The sequence below is a fragment of the Cavia porcellus genome, unplaced genomic scaffold (genome assembly GCF_034190915.1).
Source record: "Cavia porcellus strain 051 isolate PalLab524CR breed Dunkin Hartley unplaced genomic scaffold, mCavPor4.1 scaffold_24, whole genome shotgun sequence".
In the NCBI taxonomy this organism is placed as follows: domain Eukaryota; kingdom Metazoa; phylum Chordata; class Mammalia; order Rodentia; family Caviidae; genus Cavia; species Cavia porcellus.
This window is the reverse complement of record NW_026947507.1, coordinates 38,300,470-38,312,177: the sequence shown is the minus strand read 5'-3', so window position 1 is coordinate 38,312,177 and position 11,708 is coordinate 38,300,470.

Sequence of the window (11,708 nt, the reverse complement as noted above, 5' to 3'; positions counted from 1 at the left end):
TTTTTTTTTATTGTTCTGTCTACAGGCTCCTTAAAAATAAAGGCACAGTAACGATTCAGTAATATTGCGGTGATGTTGGAACAATCATATAATAGCTAATGCCGTGGTGTGGTTGAAAAATGTACTTTCTGAATTCTTTGTCTAAAAATCCCTGAGCAGTGAGATTTACATCCCAGAGACGTTTATTTTACTGCAGCAATTTCTCCTGCCTCTATTTGCCATCACAACAGTCATATCGTGTTAACTTCCTTCTTTACACTTGCAAAGGTCTACATAAAGCTTGTTTCATAGGCGTGATCCATATTCCACACATATAAGATATATAATCCACTCTTAGAGGGAGGAGAAACCCTGTATCCATTGCTGAGCCAGTTCACACATGGCAGCAGCGAGCCTGTGTTCTCTCCCTCCTCAGCTCATGCCCTGGAGCTAAAGCGTACGCTCTAAGGCATATCTGGGGAGCATCTGGCCCTGAACCCTGATAGGGGAAAATAAGAAATCAGCTCATCTATGTATTCTACTGCCGACGATGCTCACAGCACCAACACGCTCCACTCACAGTTTTTATCCCATAAATATTTTCCCCAGGTGCAGTACGGTTGATCGCTGTGTGCGATCCGGCTTGGAACACCATATGCCCCCTGATGGGGGCCAGGTTCGAGTTGCCAGAACTATGCCAAGCAGCCCAGAGGTCTCAGAGATGGAACACTTGCTGGGAGAAAGCTGGAGTCTCAGAGGATCAGTCCCTCAGTTTGCTTCCCTTTACATTAAGTTAGGCTCCTGTGAGGCATGGAGACTGACCACAGGACCCCAGGACCCCAGGATGACAGGAGTGCCATACCAGTGCTGAGCCCTGTGGAAAGTTCCAGCTTGCGCTGTTAAGGCAGATTTCTCTTAGGGAAGCTTGGGTTGGTTAGATTGTAGTGTATTGTTTCCCACCCAACCTTAAGCAGTAGAGGACTTGTGGGACACAGGAATGGCATAAAATCAGACATCAAAGGGTAGTTTATTTTAAAAATGGAGCTGAGGATGGTGGCACAGACCTATAATCTCCGCACTCAGTGGTGGAGGCAGGAGGATTTTTGAGCTCTGGGTGGGTAGGACAACTTAGGAAGACAACATCTTTAAAAAATAATAATAATAATAAGCACCTGCCTGGTAAGTGTAAGGTTGTGAGTTTGATCCCCGGTACCAAAAAAAAAAAGTCCTGAGTTTTCCCAGGTATAGTCAGAGGAGACACAGGGAGGGCAGAACAGTCAAGCGGGCAGCCCGGGACACGGTCCCCACGTTCTGTGTGTTGGTCACTGTGGGGCACCTGAGTCACCGAGTCAGAGCTCAGGGAAGGCAGGTTTAGAGGAGCAGAGCAGCCGAGGGACGGGTAGGCATCAGCCCCACCTCAGTGGGCCTCCGAGCTCGGAAAGCACAGTGCAGAGCTGCATCCAGAGACCTGGTCTCCCTTGTGCCCGCAGGCAGGGGAAGGCAGCCTGGACCCATGGAGCAGGGAGCCGCGTGGGTCTGCGGTGTAACAAGCACGGGAACGGGAAGGGCTTGGGGTGGGACACTCGGTGACGGTCTAACCCCAAGCGTTAGCCCGTCCACCCTGAGCACTGGGTTAACTGTGACCACGGACAATAGCCTGCGTAGTTTCTGTCAACATCTCTGGAGAACTAGCGAGGCATAAAGATAAAGGATGCAGCCTCACATCTGGAGGGGAGGCTGGGGTGGAGACCGAGCCAAAAGGAAAAGAAAGAAAGGAAACAAAGAAGGAAGGAAAGAAGGAAGGGAAGGAGGGAGCCGCAAGCGATTTGCAACAAGGGACAGCAAAAACAAAACAAAACAAAAGGTCATTTTCTCCTTTACTCCTTGAATTTACCACTATCCCATTTGTCACCAATGGTAACAGGGATCTAAAATCCTGTCTCAGATTTCGGTCTCCATTTTTACTGTGAGGCCTTAGACCGAACATATGCTTTTTCTGTTATTAGAGTCTCCGGTAATTTCACTGTCCAAATTACTTTGGGCTTCTAGAAAAAAGAAAGGTGTCCTACTGTCCAAGCACTGTTCTTATTCCCTGTCTCTAAAGGACAGCTTTCAGAGGAACTGGCTGGCTTTCTTTTTGGTGAAACCAAGTAGCACGGACCCTAACTGTTCTTAAGCTCCTCAGACATAGAGGTTATATAAATACAAAGCCATATTATCGAAATGAAACTTCTTTGGGGCGTTTGCAAAGGGAGCCCGTGTTAGGCCTATTTTACAGGAGAAGATTAAAATGAGGGACGGACTAATGAAGTCTGGCTGCCAAGACTCCATCAGGACCCGTCCTCAGTCCCGCTGGGCATCCGGGTGATTCAGAACGAGGGCAACCAAAAAGCGGCTAACTTGAAGAAGAGTTTAAGAATTTTTACTGCCTGCCAATGCAGTTCTATAGCTTCAGAGATTTCCCAAACTCATTACATTAAAAATTATCAGAAGGTTTTTAAAGAACCCTTCAGGATAATGATGCAGTGTGTATGCTCACCTTTCAAAATGAGTCTTACTCCAAATCATCAGGTAAAAATCTCCAGCTGAGAAATCACATTCCACTACTTAAGAAGAAATGCTTCTCATGTGTTGTCTAGGCATTTTAAGAGACATAAAAAGCTATATTTTAAAAACATGAAACAATTGTCATAGAGAAAGGAAAGTGGTCAGTACTGGCCAGGTCGGTGAATGTCAAGGGACTTGCTCCAGCTCCCCACCTCCTGCCAGGCACACAGTCAAAGTGTAAGAAGACATCGCGGGCTGGGGATTTAGCTCAGTGGCATAAGCACCTGCCTTGCAAGCAGGCAGTCGTGAGTTCGATCCCTGGTACCGATAAAAAGGAAAAAGACAAAAAAAAAAAAAAAAAAAAGAAGACATCGCAACGTTTTCTCTGATGGCTCATTTCTGGTATCACTTTATAAAAGGAGTCAAGGGCTGGGGATTTAGTTCACTGGCATAAAGTCCTGCCTTGCAAGAACATGATCGTGAGCTCGATCCCTGACACACAAAAAAGTTTACAGCTTATAAAAGGGGTAAAAAAAATAATTTCAAAGCTGAGAAAAATAAAAGTAAGAAATATTTAATAAAGTAGCTTACAAGCATGAATACATTCTGTAAAATACATGAAATAAAACCAAGTGTCCAGCTAAAATTTAAAATGAATGCTAGATTAGCCTATAAGAGACCTGACATTTGCTCACTCTTTTAACACCTTAAAGGTGACTTCAGGTAAGTTTCTGTTCCTGCTGGGCCAAATAGTTGGTTAATGAATCAGGACTGGGAATAGTACCCTACCTACATCATAATTGCTGTAAAAATCAAGCATGTATGATTATATTTTAAAATGTGTGAAGTCTTGTACAAATACATAATATTATTCTTGTTGAGGGTTGAAGCATAGAAAACTCATCCTGTGGTCAATTCAGAAACCTCACATGGCCTGAGAAAAATGGCTTAGCTCACACCCTGCCCCTTGCTGATGCCAGCTGTGAACGATTCAGAGACTCTAAAATACTTCAGCCACAGTCAGTGGGTAGGAGTTGACTTTTAAATCTGCAAACAGTTTCTTATTTAATACAAAAGCAGAACTAAATTCTGACATTCCTCCAGAGAAGTTCCTTCTCTTGTCTTACAAATACCTTCTTAGCCAAAAGTGCTTCTCTTGTTTTGTTTCTTACACAAGGTTGTATAAATACAAAGTATAAGGCTGTGCTCAGCTTGATTCCCTTCTTTGATTCTAATTTCTCCTGGATCAGGCTGAGAGTCTGCTGCTGAGAGTCTGTTTCAGGATCCCAAAGAACTTGTGCATGCTTCCTAAATGCTCAGCTAAACAGATACTGATCTGTGTGTTTTCTGAATTCCCACCCGGAGCCCCAACCTGCAAGCACATCCATCTGCCATTTGGTCCCCTCCCCAGCCAGCTCCTGGCCTTCTTGGCTTCCCCTGGTCAGAATCTGTCTCTCTGTGTCCTGCCCACAGTCCAGGCAGGCAGTCAGGCAGTTGGTCATGGATGTTGGCAGGAGGCTTGGAGGCTCCAACCAGGGCCACCTTGTAAGCACTGGTGGGTGACCTGTATCACAAGGCTGTCCCGTCATTCCTCCATCACACTCTCTTCTCTCTTTTCTTGTCTTCTATACTTCTCTTCCCCCTTTTCTCCTCTTCCATGTGATATCCAAGCCAGCAGCATCTGTACCTTACTGATTGAGTGCCGTATGCTAGGAGCAGTCCCTGGTTTTATAATAATTTCCTATCTTGCTTCAGTTTCTTCTTAGCAGTGTTTCATTTTGGGAGCAACACCATTAGCAAAGTCCCAAGAGAATACCACTCCTGCAAGGTAGGTGTTCACTGCAACCCAAGTGGCCCTCTCCTGTGCACAGGAAGGCACTTAAGCTTCCTGGCTGTCTTCTCCCACCTCCTATGAAGCCACCCATGAAGCCACCTCCTGCCCTCTGTGGTCGGCCAGGCCAGGAGTCAGTGTCTTGCTGGAGACAGGAGCAGGAGAAGCCAGGAGCCAGATCTCACTGCTGTCTTTAGACAATTTCATTCCTAGCGAGGATGACTATTTAGTTCTTAATTAAAAACAAAAGCATTTTTGCAAAGAGCAACAAATCCTCTTGTCTAAGAGATAGAGGGCAAAATGTTGTTTGGCGGTTTGTCCCTTGACAGTTGTCCCTTACTATCCAAGAGAGATTGGGTCCCAGGCTACTCCCCCAAAAGCCTCCAAATCTGTGACTGTTCAAATTCCTTGTATAAAATAGTTCACTATTTGCATAGATCCTACATACATCCCCAGTGCACTTTAAATCATCTAGATTGCTTATAATACCTAACACAATGCAAATGATATGTAAATCCTGGTTATAGTATATTGTTTAGGGAATAGTAACAAGGAAAAAGTTTTGTGCATGATCATATAGATAAAATTTTTAAAGATGTGTTTCATCCACAGTTGTTTGAATCCTGGAATGCAAAAGGTACAGCTATAGAGGCAAATTTATTTGCCTTTTTTTTCTTCTAAATTTATTTTCCTAATAAGTGAAAGATACGAATGTGCCCACAGTAGGGTGTTAAGACATAGGGTAAGATCAAAGTGTGTGAAGGGAGGGTCTGGAGGAAAACTCAGATAGCTCTTGGGCAAAATGCTTTGAGAGATGAGGTGTTCCAGGTGGGGGACCGAGGCATCAATGGCTCTCTGTTGCCATCCAGTGGATGGATGCCACAAGGTAGCAAGATTCCTGGCTGAAATGATCTGGTGCCTTCAATTCAGTCTGCATAAAATCACGTTATCTCTTGGAAGGAATCGCCAAGCTTCCTCGCCTCTCCTTCCCGAATCCTCCCACCTCCCTCATTAGCTGTCTTTGTTTGTCTATCAGATAAAGGGATCTTGGCTGGCCTCTCCTTGTTGATTGAAAAACTCAATACTCAAAAAGGACAGCTTTTGTGGTGCTTGGGAGAAATCCACAGTTGCCTCAATTGGTTTAAAAGATGGGAAAGAAGGGTGTGGGGAGAGATTAAATGAGAACCAGGGAGAGAGCTAGCAGCGCTGGCTGGCTTGTGTGAGTGCCAAATGGTAAATAAGGTCTTTTATTGACTCATTTGGCCTCTGTTCCACAAAGGCTTCTCTAATTGAGGGAGGAAGCAGACAGAGCGGCAGATTTAAGTGACACTCAGTTCTTCCTGAGGAATGCTAAGGTTTAGGGTCGATCTGGAGAAGAGATAACAGTCCTTTAAGTCATGGTTTAGTTAACTCTGAATAAAGTCCTTAGTTCTTAATGTCTTGGACATTTCCCTTAAAGAATATACCTGGCTTTTCCTTCGGTGGGTCGACCATTCTTTACTTTGTGCTTTGATGCAACTGGTGCAAGATCAGGGGCCTGGAACCTGCCCAGCTGCCCCACAAGCCAGCCGCTTCTGTCAGTGGTCAAGGGCACAGTGGGTTTAGGGGCCCCAGAACAGCTAGTGGGAAGTTTTAGATCATTCACACTTGGACTTTAGGTTGCATTGGGGATTCTATTTCTGGTTGAAATGTCTCTTTAAAATAGTGCTCTGCCTTTAAGGAAGAAAGTGAAACACAAAATCAAATGTTATACATGTCTAAATTTAGCATGTTAGTGCACTGATGAGTTAACCGTGAGTCTGGATACCTTGCAAATTCAGGTATCCCTTCTCGTGACTTCTTGTGTGACATTGCATGTGTACGTTTTCTCAGCAGAAGCTGATTGCTCACTGTCACATACAGAGGGAAGACCACTGAAGACCAGGAGGGAAGACCACCATCAAGCAGCCAAGCTGATATCCTGTCTCCTCTCCCAGAGCGTGACAATCACACAGAACTGGGACAGAGTGGCAAGACTTGTGATGACATCACATTGCAAAGAATGCATGCATTTATCATATGTTTCTGGATACTTTTTATTCTGCTTATCTCTCAGTGATAAACAATGTTAACAGATGTTAAATATTGGTAGTAATTCAAGTTGTTTTCTAATCCAGTCATTCCTCTTTGGGGCTTTGCATCAATATATTTGAAGAGTCTCCAGAGATTGCAAGATGGGCTATTTATTTTAAGCTGTTACCATTTGCAAATTCTTATCTGTAAGAATGAGAATTTTCCTAACACTAACACTGTTCTACCACAACAAAACACATACATATTAATAAAACCAGGAAACAAATCCTATTTATATATTGATGTTTATCCATAGATTTCATGAAGAAGAAAACACATCCGTAGACTTCTGTTGTCTAAAACAGTGTATATGAAAAGCATAAGCTTTGGAGTCTGTTAAGGGTCGAAGAGTTCCTGCTCAAATTTCTAACCCTCAGTACCACAGAATGGGCCCATATTGGGAGATGAAGTCTTTCAATGAAGCAGATGAAATGAAGCCAGTAGGGTGGGCTCTAATCCAGTTAGACCAGTTTCCTTATAAGAAGATATTAGGACACAGATGCACATGAGGGAAGGCCATGTAAAGACCGGAAGAAAGCACTGATCATCGATAAGCCAAGGAGAGGGGTCTTAGAGGAAAGCAGCCCTTTGAACAAGCAGATCGAGAGTCAAAAACAGGTCTGAATTTTCCCACTCTCCCACCCACTGCCTCCGTGGTCTTCATTGAGATGTAATTCACGTATCATAGAATTTAGCTGTGTGAGGTGTACAATGTGATGACTTTTAGTATTTTTACTAAGTTACAGAACCACTATCACAATACCCATGTGACCTTGAGAAAGATACAGGTTGCAGTTTCTTTACTTGTAGAGAGGGACTGACACTTTTTATATGGGTCTGTTTTGAGAATTTAATGATACAACCGAAAGCATTTGACATGTGATGGTCTCCTTGTTTCTTTTATTCTTTTAACTTTGGTGGGGAGCAGGGGGTGTATGTCTGTGCTAACACTAAGTCTTAAGTCCTTGGTGACTGCTAGTTCTGACTTTCCTGCCAAAGGTCCAATCCTTGCAAGACTTGGCACAAAGCAGTGTCTCTCCGAGAGGGTGTAGTGATTACCTTTGGGTCACCGGTCACCGCTGTACCCTCCACACTGGGCAGCCTTGAAGACGGCTGTCACGGCTCAGCTTCCTAAGCACTCACCCTGGTATAACCCCGTTCTTGAGTGTGCCCATGCACTGGGTGACTAACAAACAGACCAATCAGAAGGAATGGGGTGCCGCTGCTGCCACCAGGTGACCAAAAGCAAGTGGCTTTCCTGTTGGATGCTCTCTCTGGCTCCCTGGCTTACTCGCTGGCTCTAAGGGAAGCCAGTTGCTACATCGTATGCTGCTCTCTGGAGAGCCATGTGGCGAGGAGCTGCCACCTCTGGCCCGCAGCCGTTTGTGTGAGCTCGGCCACAGACTCCTGAGATGGCAGTGGTCGCAGATCACACCTGGACTAGTCGCAGCCATAAGCTCAAGGATTCCTGATGCAAGAAATTATGAAACAGTACATGACGAGTGTTCGAGGCTGCTGGGTTTGAGGGTGGTTATAATTCAGCCATGGATACCAGGACACTTCCTTCCTGGTGCTCTACGAGGGAAGTGATGGAAACCAGGCTGACCACTCTACAAAGGTCCCTCCGAGTCTGCCCAGAACATTGCTAGTGGTCAAATAACAAACAAGAAACATTACCCACCACTGACTTCAGAGAACCTGCTAAACCTTTAGTTGTTTATAGTATTCATCTTCTTCCTGTTCCCTGTAAAAAGCATAACAATCAAGTGTCCCGCCTCCCATTACCACCCCAGTGACCATGGAATTCAGTGCAGGTTGCTTGATGATCTTCGTTCTCTGATGTGTGTCATGTCCCCCCCACCACCCTGCTCAAAAGCCCGTCTTGTAGAGGGTCCAGCTTCTGCTTCTTGTTAAGCTGGAAGCAGCACTCTCTCAAGCCATTCTGCAACATGAGTGGAAGCACAACCTCAGACCAAACATAAATTTTGATTTTTCCCCTCCTTCCTTCCGTCCAGGTGCTGGGACACAGGTTCCAGGAACCCCGGTGACCTGGATGAGGAGCTCTCACTGGAAGTCCAAGGGCCGCAGCTGACCGGCCCCAGCGCTGTCCCCGGCGCCTGATGGGCCAGCTGGGGTTCAGGACCCTCAAGGCTGCCTGTCCTGCAAAGATCACATGCAGTTCTTAAAACACCTCCCTTTCAAGTCTGTGAGTTTGATAATAAGTTTGTGAAAAACCAACATAAGCAAAACATAGCCCACGCTGGTTTGAAAGACTTGGTTTGGTCTAGTTATTCACAAGATGAGTGTCTCAAACAATTCATTTCAATTATCTGAGTCAGTTTCTTCATCTATTAAAAAAGTTCCCTAGATGACACATCTTACATCATAAAAATTAAATTCAAAATGGCATTTGTAGATGCGAGACTTCTTTTCTCCGCAGGTTTGCATGTATGTTGTTCTGGGCTTCCGTGAAAGATTCTGCAGCTCACTGGGTAAAGGCGAACTGCAGGAACGATTATTCAGTCTGCACTCTTCACATTACATTTTACACCATTCCCCTGCCTCCCTGACCCCCAATATGTACACAAAAATTGCTGGAGCAGACTTAGGACCCAGAGTTGGCCAATCCTAGTGCTTAGTACTATGTACCTCAGCCAGCAATGTTGGTTCTCAGAATGGAACAGAAAAGCCATTCTTTTGCATTATTTTAAAGTGTTATTATATTATGCTTTTGCATTCTTTTGCACCGTTTAGAGACGGTGGTTTCCTATTGACTTTGCCAACTAAGGAACCTGAGCTTTTGGGGTTCTGGCTGCCACAGGAAGAGAATCTCCCTGAAGAATGCAGGCACGATAAGGAGAGGTAGAAGAAAGAGAGTGGGACATCTCTGGCAGGGCTGAGTGTCAGTTCCAATTTCTAGGACTGTAACTCCCACAACGTGTCATTCAATTCACTCAACAATCTTCCTAAGTACGCGAGCCTGTAAGACTGCACTGAGGTGAGCTCTGTGACTTCCAGCACCAACCGTCCTGATAAACAGAAAGAAAGGGCGTGAGGGTAATTTCTGCAGATTCTGTAGGCTGGAGTTCAGAACAGAAGCTCAGACCCAGGCTGAGGATTCAGGGCATCTAGGTCAAACATCCCAGCTTGATTCCTTTCAAAGTGGACATGGCCGCCAGGAGCAGTGGCACATGCCTGTCATCATAGTACTTGGGAGGCTGAGGCAGGAGGATTCTGAGAATTTGAGGTCAGCCTGGGCTACATAGTGAGTTCAAGGCCAGCCTTGTACTACATAGCAAGACCCTGCCTCAAAAAGAAAAAAAAACATGGTCTTTTCCAAGTAGTTGTCAGGAGATGGAAAGAATTGGGGTGTCTTTGGGGTAGCTACCCAGTTGGGATTTATTTTAAGCTGTATTTGTCTGAGAAATCCAATTGGTAGAATGACCTGTGTACACTGAAACGACTAGAAATCTGTGCAGGTGGCCTGTGCCTCTGAGTAGGATGTGGCTCTGGCGACAAAGTCATTAATTAGGTCGTCACGTTAGAAAAGCGTGTGCTTGGAGCAGCGGGCACTGTGTTAGAGAGGAAGACATTCACCCTGGAGCTGACCCCACTCTCTCTCACCCAGTCCCCGCTGTGTGCAAGGGTGAACGGTGCCACCTTACATTTGGAGCCCTGAGACACTAACAGCTCCCACGGGGGTACAGCCAATCGCCTCGGACTTGGTCTCATTAGTACCAAGCTGTGGCCAGCTGAATCAATCATAGAAAGTCACACTTGTCTGGGTCACACATATTTTCCCAGGATGCTTGACCCAAGTTTGAAAGGGAAGTAGCATGAACAGTGCTGATTCATATTGTGCTGAATTCATCCACACACATTATACCAGAATATCTACCCTCTCCCCACCAAGCCAACAAATTTTGCAACATACAGAAGCAAGATCTAACAGCCACAGTATAGTGCTCACTTTAGTACTCTGTCTCCAGCCCCTCTTTCTTTGCCCCTTTAAATCACAAAAAGGGAGCCCGGTGTGGTGGCTCATGCCTGTACTCCCAGCACTCAGGAGGCTGAGGCAGGAGAATCGCTGTGAGTTTGAGATCAGCCTGAGCTACAAAGTGAGTTGAAGGCCAGCTCAAACTGCATAGGGAGACCCTGTCTCAAAAAGACAAAAATAAGTAAATAAATCACCAAAAGGGGCTGTCATGGTGGCCTTCAGCTGCCACCATTGCCACCACACTCTACACAAGCAAGGAAAACCTTCCACTGACTGCTAACACCTACAAAAAGCTCCCGAGCACTAGCTCCTTACTAGGTGAGTGCACACACGTACACACACACATACACACACTAAACACAGCCTATAGGCCTGTCCAGTGATACCAAAGAAGCAATGTGAATCTTTAGGGAACCCTTTGCTCAGAGCACTTTTTCCATTCCTGTGTGTAATTTTCCTTTTGGTTTCCAAGGGACCGAGCAGTGAACCCAGGGTGCTGACGGGAACCCAGCCTCAAGGCCATCTAGTGCTGTTCTCCAGCCCGGTGCCCTTCTCCTGATGCCTTCACTGACCTCCTCTGCCAAGCGCCCCTCCCCTTCCAGTCAGCCCAAACCTCCCTGGGGCTCCATAACCCACCCGAGGCTGCAAGCCTTGCCCCTCACCGCAATGTTCTATGTTTCATAGCACAACAGAGAACACAGCAATTGCTGTCGGATCTAGTAATGCTTGAAAAGAAAACCTCATCACTGTCACTTTCCCTCAAAGGTAGAGCCTCGTAACAGTGCAGCTTATGGTGTAGTTAGTGAAGAAGTGTGTGACAGGAGGGTCTCAGAATGACAAACTGGAGTTTACTCTTGTTCTCCATTCCTTGCCTGCCATCTTATGCAGATGTTCATAAGTCATTGAAACAGAAAGTCTAACGACAAAACAAAAGAAAAAGACAGTTTGTTAGAGCTCGCATGACCCACCTCCTGGGACAGTCGGTCTTCATTGGCAAGGGCTGAAAGGTCTGGAACTATTAAGGGACTTTTAGATCAAGTTCAAAACTTAAGTAGCAAGGCCTCCTTATTTTTCTAAGTCTATATCTGAAACTTTCTTATATATTTTCCCTTTTAATCTCTATGATTAAGCCCTGACAGTTATAATGGCAACAAAATACAGTGGAACCCCAGTTAACCACCTTAATTCTTTTCATGATCCTGGTCACAGCCTCCATTCCAGAATCATGAAAAAGAATTCAGT